General features: G+C 38.1%; 1 protein-coding gene across 1 annotated transcript in view; it reads left to right on the forward strand.

Moving 5' to 3' along the window:
- Window positions 1-22,295, forward strand: part of MEIS1 (Meis homeobox 1) — a 155,291-nt gene that overhangs the window by 128,674 nt on the left and 4,322 nt on the right. The gene's annotated exons all lie outside the window — the stretch shown is intronic.

Raw genomic sequence — 22,295 nt, forward strand, 5'->3', positions numbered from 1 at the left:
CTCTTTCAGCAGCACGTCTTCCTCAACCAGCAGTCAGAGAGAGTTCTGCCTCCAGGAGGCCTCCTTTTTGAGCCCGGCAGGGTGGTCAAACTAGCCAATTATAGCATCAGAACTCTAAGCACCTGAGAGAGTGGGCACCTCCCAGAACATTGTTATGTGCCACTCCCAACAGAAATACTCCAGGTGGACACCTTCAGCAATCAGGAGCTCCTCAGTTGCTCATAGCAAATCCCACCTTGGAGTTTACAAAGACTTATGGGTAGAAAAGCCACACAAAGTAATTTACTATACCACAGGCACCTAACAAGAACAAACAACAATGTTTAGACGCACATCTAAATTAGTGGTCTTTTTTTAACAACAACAAAAAACTTAAACTGAAGGTGAGGTGATTTAAACACAATCAAGAGGCTATACAAATGTTGCATTTCCTTGGGAAAGGAGGCACAGGAGAGGCAGGGTGAGCTCTCTAATGAGGGAAGCAGAGGCTCTGATGCCCACCAGGTGATGTATCCCACATGCCATCTCTCTTCCTCCTCAGTGTTGCTAGCAAACTCCATCCATAAACACCATTACCACAGAATACAGTCCAATACAAGTGGCTTTCTATGGGTGGACAACCTTATGGTACATTTCTTGTGAATGTAGAGGCAGCAAAAAGGTCCTGTGAGAGGAAAAGTTTACATTTGTTGCTATTCTAGACTCTGCAAAATCTGTATTGAAGGTATGCTGTTCTTAGTTAGTGATCACAATCCTACTTTAGTTTGTAGTTAAAAGTGGAGGGGAGATGATCTTTAAAAAAGTTATAATCATAACACCTATTAAATAACTCAAAGTATATAGAGACATTGTCCTAAACAGCATACCCACTGCCATCAGATGGATTATGATGACTAAACAACATACGGATATTCAATTCTGAACAGGCATGTTGTTGTTGTTATGCACCGTCAAGTCGTCTACGACTCATGGCGACCCCTCCTTGGGTTTCCAAGGCAGTATCACTATGGAAATAGATTGCCCAACCTTCCTTCCAAGGAGTGGCTGGTGGGTTTGAACCACCAGCCTTCTGGTTAGCAGTCAAGTGCCTTAGGCACTATGCCACCTGAACAGGCATATAAATTAAAAATTAGTTTTACATTACTTGGGATAGAAACATAATTCTATTTCTTAACTGGCACCTTGTGTTCTCTGTACTTCTGTGTGGAGTTAGAAGTGACTTTTGTTCGCACTTCATTGCTTTGCGTTTGACAACTGTCTCAACTCGATTTCCCTGAAGTAACTAGGAATTTTAATAGAGGTTGGTTTTTCTTAACTTTGATGAAAAATGACATTCGCATATTTGATTTGAGTTTTTAAAGATTTATTAATTCTCATCCGGACCTTTTACTTTTAAGGAACTGTTCATACATTTATTAAGTAGGAAATATGCAAAAATGGGGAAAGCCAGACAGCACCGGCATAGAAACCAAACTGTCAAGAGAATCTTAAAATGTGATGACACATTTAAGACTGAAAAGCAGAATACACATTGAGTGATTTTGCTTTTCCTTTATTGTAATAAGAAATTACATGAAGCTTCTTTGAGAGCTTGTAATCATTTTTCCCGTATTAAATACTAGCCTGAGTTACTTTCTTCTAGAAATAACAAACAAACAAACAAACAAACAAAACCCTCATTCGTATTTTAGCAGTTTTCCTTCATCTCATTTAGCCACAACTTTTTTTTTTTTTTTAATTCATTCTTCTTCCTTGGGTTTCTTAGAACTTGTTAACACACATGTACATTTTTGTATGAACTCTGAGTCACCATAAGTCACTGTTGGAGTAATTTAATAAAATGCCGAAGGGTAGGCTGGGTGTAGATCAGTCATAATTATTGGCAGCAACATACCATATTGAAATGCACAATATGTAACTGAAAAATATAAACTCATGTCTGGTTGTTAGCTTGTCATAGAAACCTTGGCTGACCTAACTGTAACTTAGGTTTGGATTGGAAGTGGGAGAAGTGTGAGGCTTATCACTGTTCTTTCGCTCTATCCCTAAACTAATTTTACTCTTCTTTAATTGACATATAAGTGATATGTGCTACCAGCCCTGGCTGACTATTCCTACAGAAAATGGAGCCAGAAGGTAGGGGGTTGGGGGTGAAAGTATACTAGGGGGAATTTAAACGTAGAACAAGAAAACCAATTTGATTATTCAAGAGAAAGTTTGAAATAAAACAAATAATTGTTTTAACTCTTATATTTGGCCTAATTGTCAGAATGAAAGCAGAAAGAGGAACCTTTAAATGGTTGGTGTTCATAGTTATAGGGTTTGGGACCTCAGACAGGATGTGAAACTTATTAGATGAGACATCTTCTGTTGAGTCTTTGCCAATAAATTACTTGAGAATTGAGGCAATTATACAAATAATTTGGGTAAAATATTTTTACCTAAATTATCTAAATATTTGAGGTAAATATATGTTTTTTAAAGTATTGACTTCCATACCCAGTTGCCTAAATATTTCAGTCTAGCATGCTGGCGGTAGATTTAGGCTTAACGTGTAATCACGTTTGAAGTGTAATGTCATAAATTTATGTATTCTTCCTCCTTTGCTCTCTCATTTCCAATTATAATTTGATCTCAAATGATAAATAATAACATTTAGGGCTTTTGTCTTTTTAGTTTTTCATTGTTGTTTTGTGACAAACATTCCTATTACATCCACAGTGAAAATACATTCATATGTTGAATTTTTTCATCATATGAGTAGAAACTTAAAATTTGGGGATTAGATGGTTATATAGGTCTTTAAATATTGAGGTTGAACTTTTTAAAAAAAAAAACATACACATCCTGACTACCAGGTTCTCTCTTCTCTTAAATAGATAAACTTTATTTTTTACATTGAAAATGTGAGTGTAGAATGATCAAATGAAAACTCACTTATACGTTTTCATGCCAATGTTGCAGACCTGAGAATTTTGTGTGATGAAAACCTGTGCTTTGTGATTGTGTCTCACTGGCTGGAAGGCTCCCACCATTCCTGCCTCAACAGAATTCTAGCCTAGGGTACACTGAGTGAATTTTACAGTTTCTTTGTTTACTATTTCTCATTCAAACGCTATCCCATTAAGGAGTGATGTTAACCATTTATTCCTTTGTGCTCCAATATGGGTTTTAGGAGCAAAACCAAAACCAAACCCACTGCCATCCAGTCGATTCTGACTCTTAGCAACCCCATAGGGTTTCCAAGACACCATAAGTCTTTATGCAAATAGATTGTCTCATCTTCTTCCCATGGAGCTGCTGGTAGATTTGAACCATCAAACTTCTAGTTCGCAGTCAAATGCCTTACCCATTACATCACCAGAGCTCCTTTTTAGGAGCAAAGTATTATTATATATATATATATATATATGTATATATAGGAGCTCTGGTAGCATAGTGCCTAAGGCACTTGACTGCTAACCAGGAGGCTGGCAGTTCAAACCCACCAGCCACTCCTCAGAAGGAAGGTTGGTCAATCTACTTCCACAGTGATACTGCCTTGGAAACCCAAGTAGGGGTCACTGTGAGTCGGGTATGACTCAATGGCACATAACAATACACACACACACACACACACGTACACACATACATACATACATACTTTCCATCAACCCCCGCCCCCAAAAAAACCTGTTTCAGTCCAGTTGATTCTGACTCATGGTGATGCCATTTGTGTCAGAGAAGAGCTGCACTCCATAGGGCTTTCAATGGCTGCAAAGAGAAACAGACCACAGACTTTCTTCTGTGACTCCACTGGGTGGATTCTAACCACTGACCTTTTTGTTAGTAGCCAATCACAAACCATCCAGGTAGCATCGTCTCATCCAAGGTAGCACTGTACAGAATTGTCACAGCTCTAGAGTTCACAGATTTAATACACATATCAGATTTTCCTAGTTAACTTCATTTACTGCCTTCAAAAATACAGAGTGTTCAGGCAGTACTCTGAAAAAAAAACCTGCCATCGAGTCGATTTTGACTGATAGTGACCTCCATTGGGTTTCCAAGGCAGTAAATCTTTATAAAAGTAGATTGCCCCATCTTTCATGGAACATCTGCTGGTTTGAACCACCAGCCTTCTGGTTAGCAGTCAAATCCCTTAGGTACTGCACCATCAGAGTTCTTTAATTCAGGCATTAGTTCTCATTTATTCCTAGTGGAAAAAAAATATATGTTATCCTTAGCGATTTATGCCACTGGCAGGTAAAAATATAAACCTATTTTTAAGAAAATAGAATCTCCTTTATTACAACAAACAGATACTATGGGTAAAGGTCAAGTTCCTTTCTGAGTTATTGTAATAACACAACCAATACTCTTATAAGTAATCAAATATTATATAAATATAGGTACCTGTTTAGATGTAAATGTTAAAACATTCACAAATTATCCCTTCAACTTCCGTGATCTAAAGAAAAATCAATCAAGGGTCATAAGGTTTCATAGAATTGTTCGGCTTTTTCGTCCAACATAATTTAATAATACATTTACAGATGTTGTTTAAACATTAGGCACAGATTGTTTTGTCAATAAAGCTAAACAGAGGCATGCCACAAAAGCAAGGGAAAGAGATGTAAAATATAGTGCAGCATGCAAGAAGCCCTGGGTCACTTGTTTGCTGTTCACCTACAAAATGAAGTGTTCAGAGCAGAGTGATTTTCCTTGCCTAGGAACCACCAAGGGATGGGACAGCTTCACACACAAAGAAAGTAATTTTATTAAGCAGGTGGTTTAACTTTTCCCTTGCAAATAGAAGTGTAACCTACATTTAAGGTAGACTTCCTCACTGATCGATGGAGTAACAACAGGTATGGTGTTTTTGAAAAGAAGACAAAGTTGAGGCAACGAAAATAGAATAACTCCCCAGCACTATTCCGAATGTAGTGTTGTTCTCCAAGTCTTGGTTAATTGCTATGCTTTTCACCTTGAGTGTCAATTCTAATAATATTACCTTTACAGGAGCTTACTCTGGGCTTAGATTACAGTAATCAGTAATAGTCACTAGATAAAATACTGTCTAGTTGCTCATAAGAAAATATTGAAATCAGTCAAAAAATGTTTAGCTTGCATATTGCCTGAGACAGAGCTGGCAGGGCGCCAGGCAGCCAGGGTATTATTAGGGAAGCTGAGCAAATAGCTCGCAGGGAAAAGAACTGTGAGTTTAGAAACCTTCAGGTATTGTCATGTCAGGGAGTCTTAATAGTTCAACAGAGACATTGCTTTTGTCTGCAGATTGAAAAAAATTCCAGCAAACAATCCTCTTTGAAAATGACTCTGCAGTCTGCTAAATATACTTTGTTGTAAGTTTTACACTGTAAGTTTTCTCAGAGCTTTTCCTCATTGTGTAAAACCACATCATTAATACTGGTAAAGATAGAAACCCTTTGGAAGGCATAGGGGTTATCCCCTTGTGCTAGGTGGAAAAGCCCAACCGTTTCTGCTGTGGGACCTCGAGTGTAGGTGAGAAGAGAAACAGGAAGGTCAGGGATGTAAGAAGGTGGATTTGAAGAGTTCAAATACTGTTTCTTGCAGCCACTGTTTATCCTGCAGCCAGCATTCAAAGGCAGTTTCAGAGCTTTTTAGGAGAATAAGACAACAGCATGATGCCTGGAGCTGAGAGCCAATACAACCTGAGGAAGTATTTCAGGGCCACTTAGGGTTGGAGTTCAAGTGAGACACAAAGCCGAGTGAGCTGGGAGCCAGACTTATCCCTCGTGGGTCCAAGGTTTCAGAATATCTGTGATTTCTTTCAAGGCAGTTAAGCCAGGGGCTTTGTGGTTGACTTTGAAGGCAGTGTGTAGGTCAGCACAGCTTCTTCTTCTTGTTGTTAGGTGCCATCAAATCAGTTCCAACTCATAGCAACCCCACATATAACAGAACGCAGAACGCAATACTGCACAGTCCTGTGCCATCCTCACTGCTATGTTGGAGCCCATTTTTGCAGCCACTGTGTCATTCTATCTCATGGAGTCTTCCCCTTTTTCACTGACCCTCTGCTTTACCAAGCATGATATCTTTCTCCGGGGACTGGTCCCTCCTTGATAACATGCCCAAAGTAGGTGAGACAAAGTCTGGACATTCTCACTTCCAAGGAGCATTATGGCCATACATCTTCCAATACAGATTTGCCATGGTATATTCAATATTCTTTGCCAACACCATAATTCAAAGACCTCAATCCTTCTTTGGTCTTCTTGTGGTGAGTTTTAATTAAGCCAGATTTTTTATCTTCAGAGTCTCGGTACATGCATCTGGTCAGAGAAATGGAGTGAAGTCCTTGCCTGCCATGCAACCCAGCAGAGCAAGACATGACTTCTGTTTACTTGCAGAGGGCAAGAGAAGTGAGGGGAGTGAGAGGCACCATGGTCCAGGGGAAAGAGCTCTGGCTTGACAATGCCCTGCTCACAAGTGGCTTGGGAACAAATTCTACTGTAAGCTTCATGACAATATAAAATTTACACAGAGTTGAGGAGACATCCAAGGGAAAGAACATTTGGAGGCAGAGCTTTTCATCTGTCTACCCCACTCCTTATTGATTAAAGATGTGTTCTTGCTAGGCTACCTTATCTCCATGGACAACAGATTCAGAGCATTCACTTTGTGGCTTTTTGGTTCAAATTTGATTCCGACTCATAGTGACCCCTCCTTAGGTTTCTGAGGTGGTATCACTATGGAAGTAGATTGCCCCATCTTCCTTCTGAGGAGTGGCTGGTGGGTTTGAACCACTAGCCTTCTGGTTAGCAGTCAAATGCCTTAGCCACTACGCCACCAGAGCTCTCAAATTATTATACAGACTGGAATAATATTAGAGCTGGAAGAGGCCTAGAGCTGTCTTCTGCTTTACAATGGACAGATAGGACTACTTAGTCAGACTCTCCCCTCCCAGGAGTCCCTGGGTGGAGTAAACAGTTAAGCCCTTAACTACTAGCCAAAAGGTGCCTTGGAAGAAAGGCCTGGTGATCTGCTTCTGAAAGATCACAGCCTTGAAAACCCTATGGAGCACAGTTCTACTCTCCATGTATTGTAGAGTCTTGGAATTGTTAGAATTGACTCGATCAAACTGTGTGTGTGTGTTTGAAGGGCCTCTTCTGCCTCTAATATTTCAGTCTATATAATAATGTGAAGGAGCGCTGATTGTGCAATGATTTATCACTCAACCGCTAACAGAAAGGCTCATGGTTCGAGGCTACCAGGTGCTCCATGGGAGAAAAGGCCTGGCAATCTGTTCCCATAAAGATTACAGCTTAGGAAACCCTATAGGGCAGTTCTGCTCTGTTTTGTAGGGTTGCAATGAGTCAGAATGGACTCAACAGAACACAAAAACCGTGATAGCATGCAACAGTATGAGCCAGAGAGAAGCAATGTGAATATTCCAAAACTGACTATATTTCCAACACTACACTGGGAGTAGGAAAAAAAATTACATCCTCCATAAAGAGGCAAACAGGAAAATTAATTAAAAAGTTGTTACTTTTCCTCATGTTAAATAAGCAAATCAAAGACTGTAAAATAAAACCTAGATGAAATTAAACATTATCACAAGACATGAAAAACATGTGCACTGTCATTTTAGGATCCACAATAAAGATAAATCAGTTGTTTTTAGCAGTATGCTATGAGTCTGTGAAGGGCATGACAGATAATAGGCTTGAAATTTCTGAAGTTATTGTACAGCCAAATTTGTTTTTTCCTCAGGCATTCAATCTTTTTCTCTAGTAATTTTGTACATGACAAACTTTTTAGTGGGTGCATTAATAATCTATAAGTAATAGGTTGTCAGGTGTCAGTTAGATAAGATTAAAAGACTATTTAAACATTATGCATTTGCTTCTTTGCATGAGTTTTATAGGTGAGGTGAAATAACTTTTTGAATTGTGGTTGTGTGTACATTCTCTCCTCTCTCTTTCTCTCTCTCTTTCTTATTTGGCTCCACTCCTGGTATACGTAGAACTGTATTACTTTATATAAGTCCTGCATGTAAGAGCATATTTGAAACTCACACTATGTGAGTCAAGGGGACAACTGTCTCAGCTGTCTTCTGTAAACAAATTTTAGTTTTTAAAATGTCACTCTTTGTCTTCTGAAAGGAAACTCTGTAAGGGGAAACAGCGTCAGCTGAGAGGGGCACTAAAGCTTTAAACATTGGTAGTTTCCTAGCAAGTCAGGTTTAGGTCTATTCTTGTCAAATCTGTCTTAAGTGTGTTTACATATAGTTTGCCTTTCTGGTATTTTCTGCTTGCACAGACCTGATCTCCGCCTATTTTGTGTCAACAGTTGCTGAGGCTGGTGTTCGGTGATTAACCATTGAGCACTGAAGCAGCGAGGAGCTCAGAGCTGTGCCCACAGAGACCCTCTCTCGTGCTCTGACTTACATCATCATCTTGCTTCAGGCTGTGCCTACATAAAGCAAACAGCATTTCTAAGTGGTTAAAAGTCAGCCTGACATATTAAAAATGGAGTAAATTTTGCCTCCTTGTTGAATAAAACAATTTTCTAAAACATGGCGTGGAGCCAGGAGTACAGGGTAACAAAGTGTTTCTGAGGGCACACCTTGTCTCGCATCCGGTTGGGATCCATTCAGTGTGTGCATGCTCTAGAACTTTTTGTAGATACTTGAGGAGGGCCTGGTTTTGCTTCTTTTTAAAATTTTTACAGAGAAATAAACATTAAAAGAAAAAGGGCAGGAGGAACCCCGTTTAACAACATGGATGCTTATAACTTTGTAAACACAGGGCTTTCATATTCAGTGCCCTCATAAATGTTGATTTTTTTCCCCTCTTTACTTTATTTACATCCTTAGCCTGCCAATTAATATAAAAAATAATGACCTTTATCATGCTCTTGGCACCTGGACAATAACAAATAAACAAAACCCCTTAATCGGCTTCCCTCCATAAGAGCTTTTCCTTTTTACCCTCTTAACTAAAAGTGACTAAAGGACCAAATACTTCACAAGATTAGCATCTATCACTGAAAAAAAAAAGGGGGGGGGGTTGTCATTTCCTTTCTTAAACACATTGACTTTTAATAAACCCATGGGAGATTATTGGTCCTGGGTTCTAAATATAACTTAGCTCAAAAAATGAATTTCCTGTCCTTGGTGAGATCTGGCTTAATATTGATAAAGTCAGTATTTTTCAAGCATAGTATATGCCTAAAACCCACTGCCATTGAGTTGATTCTGACTAATAGGGACCCTATAGGACAGAGTAAAACTGCCTCATAGGATTTCCAAGGCTGTCATCTTTACAGAAGCAGACAGCCTCATCGTTCTCCTGCAGAGCAACTGGTGGGTTTGAACTGCTGACCTTTTGGTTGGCAATGCAGTGCTTTAACCACAGCACCACCAGAGCTCCTGGTGTATTGCCTGGGGATAGAAATTAAATGCACCGTATAATTTAAAAGTATCTATGTATATACATATATTCCTACTTAAGTTTCTAGTATTTTCTATTTGAAGCTACTCATTTGAATGTATCCCAGTGTTTTTGAGTATTCTTGTCCAGTTAAAGGATTCTCTTGGTGTATGGCACTAGAACATCTGCTATGGTTGACTTTATTTGACCCCTAGTTTAGGTCAGAGTTCATATGTACTTGGAAAAGACACAGTTAGGGGATGTTGACAAGCTAACGGAAAAGAATTGTACACGTCTTAAAGATGTAAGATCTCCAGCTACCCTGGCTGGTCAGCTGGCAGGACTGTTTGCAGACAGAAAAGTGCACGAAACCATCATGGTCTGGGCCAAGCAGGGCACAGAGAGGTGGTGGGGGCCTGCAGGGACACAACAGGATTGTTGAGTGAATGTTACATAAAAGAGCATATTTGAGAATTAAAATCTTTCTTAGTCATGCCATTCCTTGGAAATTTCAAATAACAAAGGAATATGAGATTTTGAAGGAGCTCTGGTAGTGTAGTGCCTAAGGCACTTGACTGCTAACCAGAAGGTTGATGGTTCAAACCCACCAGCCACTCCTCGGAAGGAAGGTTGGCCAATCTACTTCCATAGTGATACCACCTCAGAAACCTAAGGAGGGGTCACTATGAGTCGGGTCCGATTCAATGGCACATAATAACAACAACATGAGATTTTGAAGGATCCATCAAAGGGAGCATGGGTTAAACGTTCAGAAACACTGTGTTACAGAGCTACAATAGGAGTCCTGGATGGGATGGGATGCATCATTTGACAAACACGGAGCCTGAGGCTTAGTGCCTTGCAGTGTTACATGCTAATTGCAGGAAGAGATGGGACTGAGTCCTAGCACAGTGCTTCTTCCAAACTACTAGTGTGCATTTTTAATAACTTTATTGAGATATAATTCACATACCCTACAGTCCATTCATTTAAAGTGTACAATTCAGTGGCTTTTAGGACATTCACAGAGTTGTGCAACCATCACCGTAATAAATTTTTCCCACCCCCAAAAGGAACTCCATACCTTTGTTTTTATTGTTGTTGTTGTTATGTGCCGTTGAGTCGGACCTGACTCATAGCGACCCCTCCTTGGGTTTCCGAGGCAGTATCACTACAGAAGTAGATTGCTCCATCTTCCTTCTGAGGAGTGGCTGGTGGGTTTGAACCACCAGCCTTCTGGTTAGCAGTCAAGTGCCTTAGGCACTATGCTACCAGAGCTCCTATACTTTTAGTTACCCCCAAATTCTTCAGCCTTAAGCAAGCACTAATCTACTTTCTATCTCTGTAGATCTGCGTATTCTGAACATTTCACATTAATGGAATCATATAATTTGTGGTCTTTTGTGACTGGCTTCTTTAGCAGAATGTTTTTAAAATTCATACACCACTGACCATTTTAGCACATACCAGTACTTCATTCCCTTTTTTTTTTCTTTTTTGCTGACTACTATTTCATTGTATAGATATACTACATTTTGCATACCCATTCATGAATTGATAGACATTTAGTTTGTTTCCACCTTTTGCCTAGTATGAGTATTCCTGCTATATCCATGTAGCAAGCTCTTGTACCTCTATGTATTTTTGGGAATCGTAGTAACAGTATCCCAGCATACCTTGGGTTGACTTTACAATTTGTAAAGCATTTTTCATAAATAATATGAAACATTAATTCACTTGACATCACAATTTCAGCACCTAAATACAGTTAAGATCTCAGAGCCAGTAAGCAGCAGTTTTCCCACTCCGTTCTCACACTCTTTGCACTAGACATTGCTCTTAACTCTCCCTGCCCTTGGCCAGTCATTTTGGTGGTGATAATCTTGAGTGATGATATTCAAAGAAAAAGGTAGCCATACTGAAATCTAATAACTCAGAAGTGAAATGAACATTCTCCAAACTTTTTCCAATATGGCTTAGATCCCCAGGAACATTTTACAAAAATTTGGCCAATTCAAAGAGGAGGTCAATTTGTTAGTGTCACTGTCAACATTTAAGAGATTTTTTGCCTTCCATTATATAAGTGTTCCATTTGTATTTCAAGGGGCTAGAGGTTATATATTGATATAGATCACATAGAACTTGTGTTTCAATTACAATAATGGGAGCAAGTGATAGTGAGCATTCAAAGGAATGACATAGGCCTCCATTCAAGTCAAGCAGTCACTGTTGTGCCAGTCTGTAGTCTAGCTTTGTGATGGGGGAAGTAGGAATAGCCACCCTTGAGATAGCCACTCTTGGCACGAGTGGAGACTCCAGGGCTGGGTGGTTTATGATTGGTGAAGGCTTGGGTAGCTGAGACAACTGTTCTGGTTACCTACGGCCGCTCTGACGAGAAATATACCACAAATGGGATGGCCTTAACAAACAGGAGTTTGTTCCTACAATTTGGAGGCTTTAAGTCCAAGTTCAAAGTGCCAGGCTCTAGGGGCTGGGTGAAAGCCCCTCAACTTTGGAGTCCAGCTCCTCCTCCTGCTCCCAGCCCACTGGAGCTAGAGGCATTTCTTCACTCAGACAGCTGCTAGCTGCTGAGGCTGAGAAGCCCCAAGGTTGACAAGTAAAAAGGCACAGTCCTGATGTTACCAATCCACATGGCAGGCCATTAACTTAAGTCCACTGTAAGTCCCAAGGTCGGCAGAGCATAGCAGGCTGCTGAGAAACCACACGGCTACATGCAGGGTCCAAGCATGCCAAAGGCTAGAAACTATTCCCAAGGCTTCTCCTTATATACAGGAAGCAGACCACATCCCCAAAGGCAGCTACTCAGCTGCTTGTGGTAGATCCCACCATGAAGTTGATTACCAGTTTCATCACAGGGAATAACTACCACCAGCTGCCCAGACACTCAACCAGGCCCAGCCAAGATGACACACAAACATTACTACCACAACAACTAAAGAAGAGCTCCTGGAGGAAAGAAAAAGCTCAGATGGACTTCAAGATGCTGGGGCTACTTGCCATTCTAACGTAACAGCATTTTAATTCCAATCACTCAGGGGAAATTTTCTTTGGAAATATAGTGCATATTTGATCATTAGGGTGGCCATATACACCATTTGCCTAGGGCATTTGAGGTTGTTGCTTATTGCCCCAGTATAATGATTAATAGTGTCCCTTCAATCTCAAAAGTTCCCCACTTTAGATGATAAATTATCTAGTCATCCTGTTTATAATAGACATTGACAGGAAATTACTATGTGCTTTAACTAAATATATTTATTTTTTAATGTGTAGAAGTTTTGCATTAGATGTAATTTTACTGAATTTTTGTGAATATGGGAAAATTGGAATTTAAATGAAAAATGATCCAACAATTACACAAGACTTATGTCTATTCTTTGAAGATACTAGTATATCTATTTTCACTTTTCCATTAATGTTGTTGTTGTTTGCCATCGAGTCAGCCCCGACTCATAGCGACCCCTCCTTGGGTTTCCGAGGCAGTATCACTACGGAAGTAGGATTGCCCAACCTTCCTTCCGAGGAGCGGCTGGTGGGTTTGAACCCCCAGCCTTCTGGTGAGCAGTCAAGTGCTTTAGGCACTATGCTACCAGAGCTCCCTTTCCATTAATAGGAAATGTTTTTTGCTATATTATCCTAGAATATCATATTGCTCATATATTGTGCTAATAATCATTTTAATTCCATATACCTTAAGAAAGCCACTATTTTTCTTACACTTACAAGGTTATATGAACTAAAATTTGGCCAAGTGTCATCTTTAAGCAAATATTTTATGTTTATAAATGTCATTTTGTTGCCTCTGCTTTATGCCAATGGATGCTTAAAATGTTTTGAACTGCTGGGTATTCTTTATGCTAGGTCTAGTGAGATATCCCCACCATTCATTCCACTAAGTTTGGAGCCTAGGACGTTAGTGACCTAGAAAGTGGCAGGTAGTGACAGAAGAAATAGAAGCCCTTCTAAACTCCTGGTTGAAGCCAGATCAAAGGATACCTCAGATTAAAGGATATTAGCAAGCTTACTTTTTGTTTGTTTGTTTGTTTGTTTCCTTTTATTGTGGTGAAAACATATACAACAAGACATTGCCAACACAACAACTTCCACATTTACAGCTCAGGGACATTGATGCCATTTTTCATGTTGTGTCAAAATTGTTGCTATCCTTTTCCAAAATATTCTACCACCATTAGCATAAACTCAATGTCCCGTAAACAAAACTTTCTCCTTTTCCTCTCTTTCACACCACTGGTAGCCACCAACAGTCTTTGATTTCTGTGTGTGTGTGTATGTATGTGTATGTGTGTGTGTGTGTGTGTGTATGTATTCCCCCCCCCAACATGTCTAGGAATTTTCCCTTCCTTCCCCTCCCATTCCTGGTAACCAACAAAAAAAGTTTTCTTCCATATATAAAGCTTTCCTTAACTTTTTACAATAGCGCATTAATACAATATTTGTCCTTCTGTGACTGACTTATTTCACTCAGCATAATGTCCTCCAAGTTCATCCATGTTATGTGGTGTTTTACAGATTCTACATTATTCCTTAGGGTTGTATAGTTTCTATGGTGTGTATGTACCATGATTTGTTTATCAATTCCTTGGTTGATGGGCACTCAAGTTGTCTCCATCTCTTAGCTATTGTGAATAGTGCTCTGATGAACATCTATTTGTGTCCTGCCTCTCACGTCTTTAGGATATACACCTAGTAATGGGATAGCTGGATCAAATAGTATTTCTATCTCCAACTTTTTAAGGAGTTGCCATACCAATTTCCACAGTGGTTGTATCATTTTTACACCAGCAGGGTATGAAAATCCCAATCTTTCCACATCCATGACAACATTTGTTATTTTCTGTCGAACTTCGCTGTTAATGCTGGTGTGAGATGGTATCTAATGGTTGTTGTGATTTACATCTCTCTAATGGCTAATGATCATGTATGTTTCTTCATGTGTTTGTTGGCTACCTCAATATCTTCTTTGGTGAAGTGTCTATTCATGTCTTGCCTATTTCTCTATTGAATTGTTTGTCTTTTTGATGTTGAGGTGTTGGAGTTTCCTATAAATTTTAGAGATAAGTCCTTTGTGCAATATGTCATTGCAGGACATTTTTTCCCATTCTGTAGGTTCTCTTTTTACTCTTTTGAAGAAGTCTTTTGATGCCCATAAAATTTTAATTTTCAAAAGATCCCAGTCATCTAGTTTGTCTTCTGCTGTACATGCTTCCTGAGTTATGCTTGATAGTCTATTTATGTCATAAATTAGAGCCCTTAAGTTTGCCCCTATTTTTTCTTTGATGAATTCAATAAGCTTACTTTTTTTTTTAGAATAAAAATATAATTTTAAACTGTACTTTCAAAGAAAACTCTCTGTAATATATCCCAAGCAATGAAGTATTTGAAAGTTATTTCAGCATTCAATGTGCAAAATAATGTGTGGGCTTTGTTCTTTACATCATAATTGTCAACTGATTAGTGATTGCTTTTTTACTAGTTTATTTGCATAAAATTTTATATGTAGTTAACTTCTTCAATTGTCTTAAACAACTTTGGTTCTTTCTAAAGTAATTTGACAAAGACTCCCATTACTGCTAGAGAAGGGAAACCTTCTCATGCTGCTGATGGATGGGCTTACTGTGACTTGAGCAAATTCCAATATTATGTTTCCAAAGTGGGTGGAGAGCAGCACATGTGCCCCCTCCTCCCCTCCTTTTTGTTTGCCTCCTGCCGCCATCCTCCACCTTCCAAACTCCTGCCTCACAGATGATGTATTGCAGTCCTGGAACTGTTGGATCCTGGAGGAGGTTAAGAAACAAGAAAATGTTGCCAAAAACATGATTTCATAAGATTTCACTTGAGATTGAGTCAACTTTCTTGAGCGTCTTAAAATCATGTTTTGTGAAATTTTATTTCACAAAAAAGGGAGTGTAGAAGGTTTGGACCCTGAAGACAGCCAGTTATAGATCACTAAATCCAACAAGTAAGTGTAAAGCTAAATTGAACACTTCCAACGAAAAGTTTTGAAGTTAATTTCTTGTTTTAAACAGAAGAATGGGGATGTATTAGAGAGATAGCTAGAATTGTTTCCCTGAAGAGTTTGTATATAAAACATGCCTTAAATTTGCTAAGAGATACTGTCTTTTTGAAAAAAAGTAGTAGAAATAATTTTACTTAAGTGATTGTAAAAAATATGAAAAAAAAAAACCCCAAAATGTTGTATCAAGGAAATTCATGGAAGAGGAAAATGACAAAATTCTGGAATTCAGGACTATCTTCTAATATGAAATATTACATTTGAAGATTTTTCATAGTGCTTAATTCTAATATTACAAAATATATTATTTATAAGAACTATCTAAAATGAATTCTGTATCAATGAAGTATTATATTTGCATGGTATTTATTTTTAGTTGAATGAATAACAGTGCATGCAGAAATTACCAATACTTACTTTATACTTAAGAGTTTATGGTGTTAATTTATTATTATCTAAGTATGTACATACTTATATTACCTAAATATCAATCAAGATGATTATGACTGCTCCTTTCTTTCATGTATAGTATAAGTAGAGAGCTGTCCTGGGTGGTACAAATGGTTAAGCACTCATTTATTGGCCAAAAGGTTGGTGGTTTGAACTCATACAGAGGTGCCTTAGAAGACAAGTCTGCCTGGAGATCTGCTTCCAAAAAGTCACAGACTTGAAAACCCTCTGGGGCAGTTCTACTCTGCATACATGGCACCTCCATGAGTCGGAACTGCATCAATAGTAACTAACAACAAAAACAACATAGGTATAGAATATAATTTTACTAATATTGTGTAATTTCATTAAATACATTCTTAGGAATTAATCATTTAATGTCATTGGACATGTGAGAATACTGTAAATGATATTTCTCCATACTTAGGTGTGTGCCTTCTGAAATCATCCTAAGTCCTGTCCGGCCAATTCTTTACTTTCACCTACTTGGCAAGGAGCACTGTGGGTATGAAGTAGGGTCATGCCATTATTTAGACACAACGTTTTGATTTTGTGTCGTTTACTGTGCTGTCTAGGAAATGCCAAAGCCATACAACATAAGCTAGCTTTCATCATTAGTAAATAAGGGGGGTGTTCTGATCAATAGAAAAACTGTAACAAAGATAAAAATGCCATTTCTGAAAATGAAGTTTAATACTTTTGTCAGTATCACAGGGAACCATACAAAAGGACAAAGCGTATCAGAGCATAGGAAAAGGCCAAAGTTATGTGGAAAATGCTGCCTGTGGAAATGGGAAAATGTAAATAAAAATGTAAATAAAATTGTGTTTTGGTTCCTAACTGAGGCCCCAAAGGATCTCGTTGCCACTCCTAGCTCTCATGAAGGGAAAACTAGGCCTTGCAATACAGTTCTGGGGGAAGGGACCTGGGGAACGGAGCGGATGGTGAACTGAAGGACAAAGGTTAACTTCAGAAAGCTGCTCTACCAGATCTTGGTCAGAAAGGTATTCAGGTATCTGAAGACAGAATGAAGCTGGAGATAGGCAGAATGAACAGAATGGAAGGAAAAAAAAAATATATGTAAAGATAAATAAACATTTGGGGGCAAAGAAAAGAAAGAATAAAGTAAAACTTCTTGGATGCCCTTCTAAAATGATCCCTCAGGATTCACCTTCCATTCTCCTTGTCTGATTCTATTAAAAATGTAAATAAAATTCCATTTTTAAATTGTACTAGGGCTCAGATATTTAGAGATTTTGCTCCCATCTCTACCTCCCATTCTTCCTTAATAGGAGGATTTGGGTCTAAACAAAAAACCAGGTTAGAAGAAAATGCCTCTCTATTTATTACAACATGGAATAAAGGGAATACATCATCTTCCTTTCTCTTGTAAAACTTCTCTTTTGAGATGGGAGTCAGTTTGGTCATGGGGAGAAATTCTAACCTGTAATTCTATGAAGGAAATGTAAGGATATTTTTCCTAATTCAATATTCTACCACCTACCAGGAGTCTAGTTCTTACAAAGTGTTTCACAAAAGATTGTATTTGCAAACAAAAATGGGGTCAATATATTTTTAAATAACAACTTGACTTTCCAAATGTGATATGGGAAGGCAAACAAGGCCTTTCCCAACCTTACAGCATAGTTAGCTTAAAGGTTTCCTTTTTTAAAAGCCTAATTTATGGCAACTTTGACTTACATTCTATTAAGTTAAGGTGTATGTACAACTATCTATTTTAATAATTAAGGAAAACTGTCATATTGCAATATAGTCCTGGCATTTTATATCACATTTAAAGCTATAATATTTGGACATCGATAGTAAAACTGTTTTTGTTTGAAATGTTTTATAATATATTTTTTAAATAAAAATATAAAAACATTGATGTCATTTAAAAAAATAGTAAAACTATAAAACTTTTATTCTTTAACTTTTCAAAGAGACCTTATCAAATGCTAAAGATTGTGGATGTGTCATAGATATATTTCATTTTAAATTATTTTATGGCCCTTGGTGAGTACATTTTCTATAGCACATTCAAAGTAGAATTTTGTCATTGTTTCTGTTTCTCTTTAAAAACACTGCTTCTTCCTATGTCTAAGCTCTAAGACATATTTATGTGTTCATACGTAAATGTGTGTGTATATATATATATATATATATATATATGAGCACACATGTGTAAGACCTTAAAATCCACCCCATCCGCTTTTTTTTTTTTTTTATTTTACTGATGCTTCTTAAAATGATTGTTTTTCAAGGAAAGAATACATTCATTTAAGTTCACATAACATCTAAATGTCTGTTTTTGGTGAGGTTCAGTGTTTACAAAATTCTTGATAATTTAGAATCTTCCATAATGGAAAGTAAAGCATTTTGTCACAAAAGCAGGGAGGATGAGACACAGGGTCAAAGGGCATTTGAGAAACAAACAGCTGGACCAGTTTATTTAAACAGATACATGGATGGGGGAACTGACCTCAGTTTGACTTATAGTGGGAGGAGCAAGAATGTCATTTTATTACTTTGCCCAGAAGGAAAATGTTTTTGTATTTGAATTCACCCCAAAGCCATCTAAACACATGGCTCTGCTGTATGGAGCATAAGTCCAAAGAGAGGTTACATATAAGATACTCTGGGATAATTATGAAGTACACTAAAGAGAATCAAATGTTGAGAGGGTTTTAAGATGGGAAGGGTGATATTGTTTTTTTAAAATAAAATATTTGGGAACTTAGTTAGCTATTTTCATATACAGATACACACCATGACCTCAAATAACTCAATATTAGTTGTTCACGTACTATAACCCCAAAACCCACTGCCATTGAGTTGATTACAACTCATAGCAACCCCCATTGGATTTCCAAGGCTGTAAATCTTAACAGAAGTAGGGTTGCCCCATCTCCTTCCTGTGGGGCAGGCGGTGGGTTTGAACCACTGACCTTTTGGTTAGCAGCCAAGTGCCTTACCCACTACGCCACCAGTGCTCCTTTCATATACTATAGAAGCTGTAATTCACTAACATTCTGAAGCTTACTATTACTATTTCATTATATTGGATTTTTTTTTTAATGTTTTAATTTAAAGAATTCTTACTTTTATATCTACACTGCACATAACAACAACATCCTATTGGTAGGAGTCCTTGGGTGGTGAAAACCTTTAAGCACTTGACTGTTAACCAAAAGGATGGCAGTTTGAGTTCACTCAGAGAAACCTTGGAAGGCCCAGGAATCCATTTCCAAAAAAAATCCCTCTGTAAGTAGAATAAAATACATAGAATAAAAACTATGTAATGTAGTTCTACTCGGACACATCGGCGTTGTTATGAGTCAGAATTGACTCAATGGCAATGAGTTTGGTTTTTTGTTTTATTCCATAGGCAGCTTACATCTGTGCTGTCATTAAAACAAATTATCATGGCCACCAAAAGAGAAGTAGAGAGCACCTAGTATGTGTGGACACCTAGCTAAGAGCCTGTGGTGAGGTGTTTCCTCTCTTCATGGGGGCCACAGCAGACCTGGAATAACTCCATTTAGTGTTATCCACCATACACCTTAAGAGGAACTCAGAAGAACCTCAGTACACTGAGCAGCAAGTGGCCCAGTGGGTGAGTGGACTCAAAAACAGATCCTAGAAGGAAGTTTTTTTAAGAACCAGGAATGTTTAACCTATGGAGAGGAGGGAAAAGGGCTAGGGGGCATGGTGACTATGTTTAAATGTTTGAAAGCCTATCCTAAGGATGTGAGATTGGAATGGTTTAGATTGCCCTAAGGAGTTAGTTGTTGTTGTTATGTGCTATGGAGTCAGACCTGGCTCATAGTGACCCCTCCTTAGGTTTCTGAGGCGGTATCACTATGGAAGTAGATTGGCCAACCTTCCTTCCAAGGAGTGACTGGTGGGTTTGAACTGCCAGCCTTCTGGTTAGCAGCCAAGTGTCTTAGACACTATGCTACCAGAGCTCCTGAGGAGTTAGTTGGAAGTGAAAGAATTTTAGATCAAGTAAGGCAAAACCTTCTAACAGTTTGCCTTGTCCTTAGATGGCATGGACTCTCAAGTGAAGTGATAAGTGATACCCATCTTCTTGGTGGGGATCCTGTAGAAGGGATTCATGTCAGTGACCAGCCTACCAGAAACCAGTTGCTACTGAGTCATTTCTGAATCATGGCAACTGCATGTGCTGCAGAGTAGAACTGTGCTCCGTAGAGTTTCCCTGACTGTGACCTTTCAGAGGCAGGTTGCCAAGACTTTCTTTCAAGGCACCTCTGGGTGGCTTTTAACAGCCAGTCTTTGGTTAGTAACTGAGTGCTTAACCATTTACATCACCCAGGGACTCCTATGACCAAGATAGGTGACTGTTAAAGCCCTTTCCAACATGAGATGTAATTTTTCTATGATTCCATGGGTGTTATTGTCATGCATTCAAACCTGAGTTGATTATTATGAATTGGCCAATGGGAATCTGAGAGTATGCATATGAAGGAATCAAGATTAGGAAATAGAGAAGTCATTGAATCCTCTTTTGAGTAGCCTTATCTGTCTATACACACATGCAGTTCAGCCATCAGAATCCTCAGTTTACAGAATGTTCACATTCATGCTTCTTAGCTGCCTTACCAGTAGGATTGTCGCCAGTGGTAATTGGCTCAAAGCCAGCTAATTATTAGCTATGTATTTAATCTGGGATATTAGAGATGAGTGTCACAATAGTGGTCATGCTCTGATCAGGAGTAGAGAGAAGGGTCCTCGTCCTCCTGCCACTATTTGCCAGCTGTGTGTCATTCAGCAAATTATTAACATCTCTTGGGTAACATGTAGCCTCAGAAACGTCACTCAATTTCTCTGAGGCTTGGCTTCTCACCTGTTAAAAAAAAAAGGCTTTTCCTATTTTTAGGTAAATGGTATAAATCACATCCATAAAATATGTTTTAAAAAGAAAGTTAGCAGGCAGAGTTCCTTCCCTCTAAAAGCCTGCAGGTCATGAACAGTACCATAGATAAACAGCTGTGTTTTGCTCTCTTGCCTATGTCAGTGACTATGAAAATTACTTTTGGTATATGCAGAATATTAATATTAAATAATTTTCTAATTGGTCATGCAGTGAAAGCAGCTAATGAAAAAGCAGATTTTTTTTTTCATTTTAATTGGTTATTTCACATGGTGTTTGTGCTACACCTGTGCTTATAATGAGAATGGAGAATTAATCTAACCTTCTGCTCACATGATTCCAATTTTCATGGTTTATACAAGATAATGATAACCTGATTTGCAACACAATTTGTTGTAGCTCTGTGTTTTAAATATTTTTATTAGCAGTTCAGGGATTTCATATACAGGAAGTGATATATATTACCAATAAGAGTTAGCACCAATAGTGTACCTTTTCGTTAGATTCCAGTCTCATTATTTGTTTTAATGACTTTCCAGATAATGAAAGAACACAAGTATACAGGATATTGAGAATCTTAAAATGTCATGAAGTATGCATTTCTATTTTTAAAACCTGTCCCTGTGTGTTTAATGGTTTGATTTTTAGAAACTATTTTCTCTCCTGAAGTGAGCAGACTTAAAAACTGGAATTCATACTGGACTATGGATCTTTTAATTATTAATAGTGCATTATTAAACTTTTCATTGTATTTTTTTTATGTGCTGCTCATGTTTGATATATTCAAATCTGAGTTGAGGACTGAAAGCAATTTACTATTTCAGAATCTAATAAGTCCTGTTCATTTTCTGTATTTGATATGTAATTCTTAGTATTATGTGGTACAAATGGATCTGAAGAGCTAGAAATTTTACGAGCATGACTTCGGAGGGCTTATATTAACCACTTTTTAAAATTTTGCAGCCGTTTTTGGAGGGGCTACAATAATTGTGTCTTAATATGATGTTTGTTATAAATTTTTGGTACTAGCTGGAGAAAGCAAAATTATAAGTTCAATTACTGTATAGCTATGACCTTGCCTTGACCTCAGACTTTGCGTAAAGAGCAAAATAAATAAATAAATAATCAATCAATCAATCAATCAATCAATCCAAGAAGTCTCTACAAGGAATGCGTTTCTCTGAAGTCCCAAGCAAGGTGAGTTAATGGTGATATATTCCAGACCAGATGATGGTGTGCTGCCATCCTAGTTCATTATCTTAATAGTGGGCATTAAAATAAAATTAGGTTTGCAAGAGGTAGGGAAGGTTTTGATAAAAATTGTAAAAGAAGAAGTTAGAAAACATAAAATTAAAATGTCACTAATTAGGAGAGGTAACAGACATACTCATGAACATCTCGCTCTCTACACCAATTTCCAACCCCTTGGAATTGAAGAGTAGTATTGTTTCCTGAAAACTCTGCTAATTCCTCCATGAAAAGATGAAATGGAAGTGTC

The sequence above is a fragment of the Orycteropus afer genome, unplaced genomic scaffold (assembly GCF_000298275.1).
Source record: "Orycteropus afer afer isolate SDZICR_OR568_19922 unplaced genomic scaffold, OryAfe1.0 scaffold00065, whole genome shotgun sequence".
In the NCBI taxonomy this organism is placed as follows: domain Eukaryota; kingdom Metazoa; phylum Chordata; class Mammalia; order Tubulidentata; family Orycteropodidae; genus Orycteropus; species Orycteropus afer.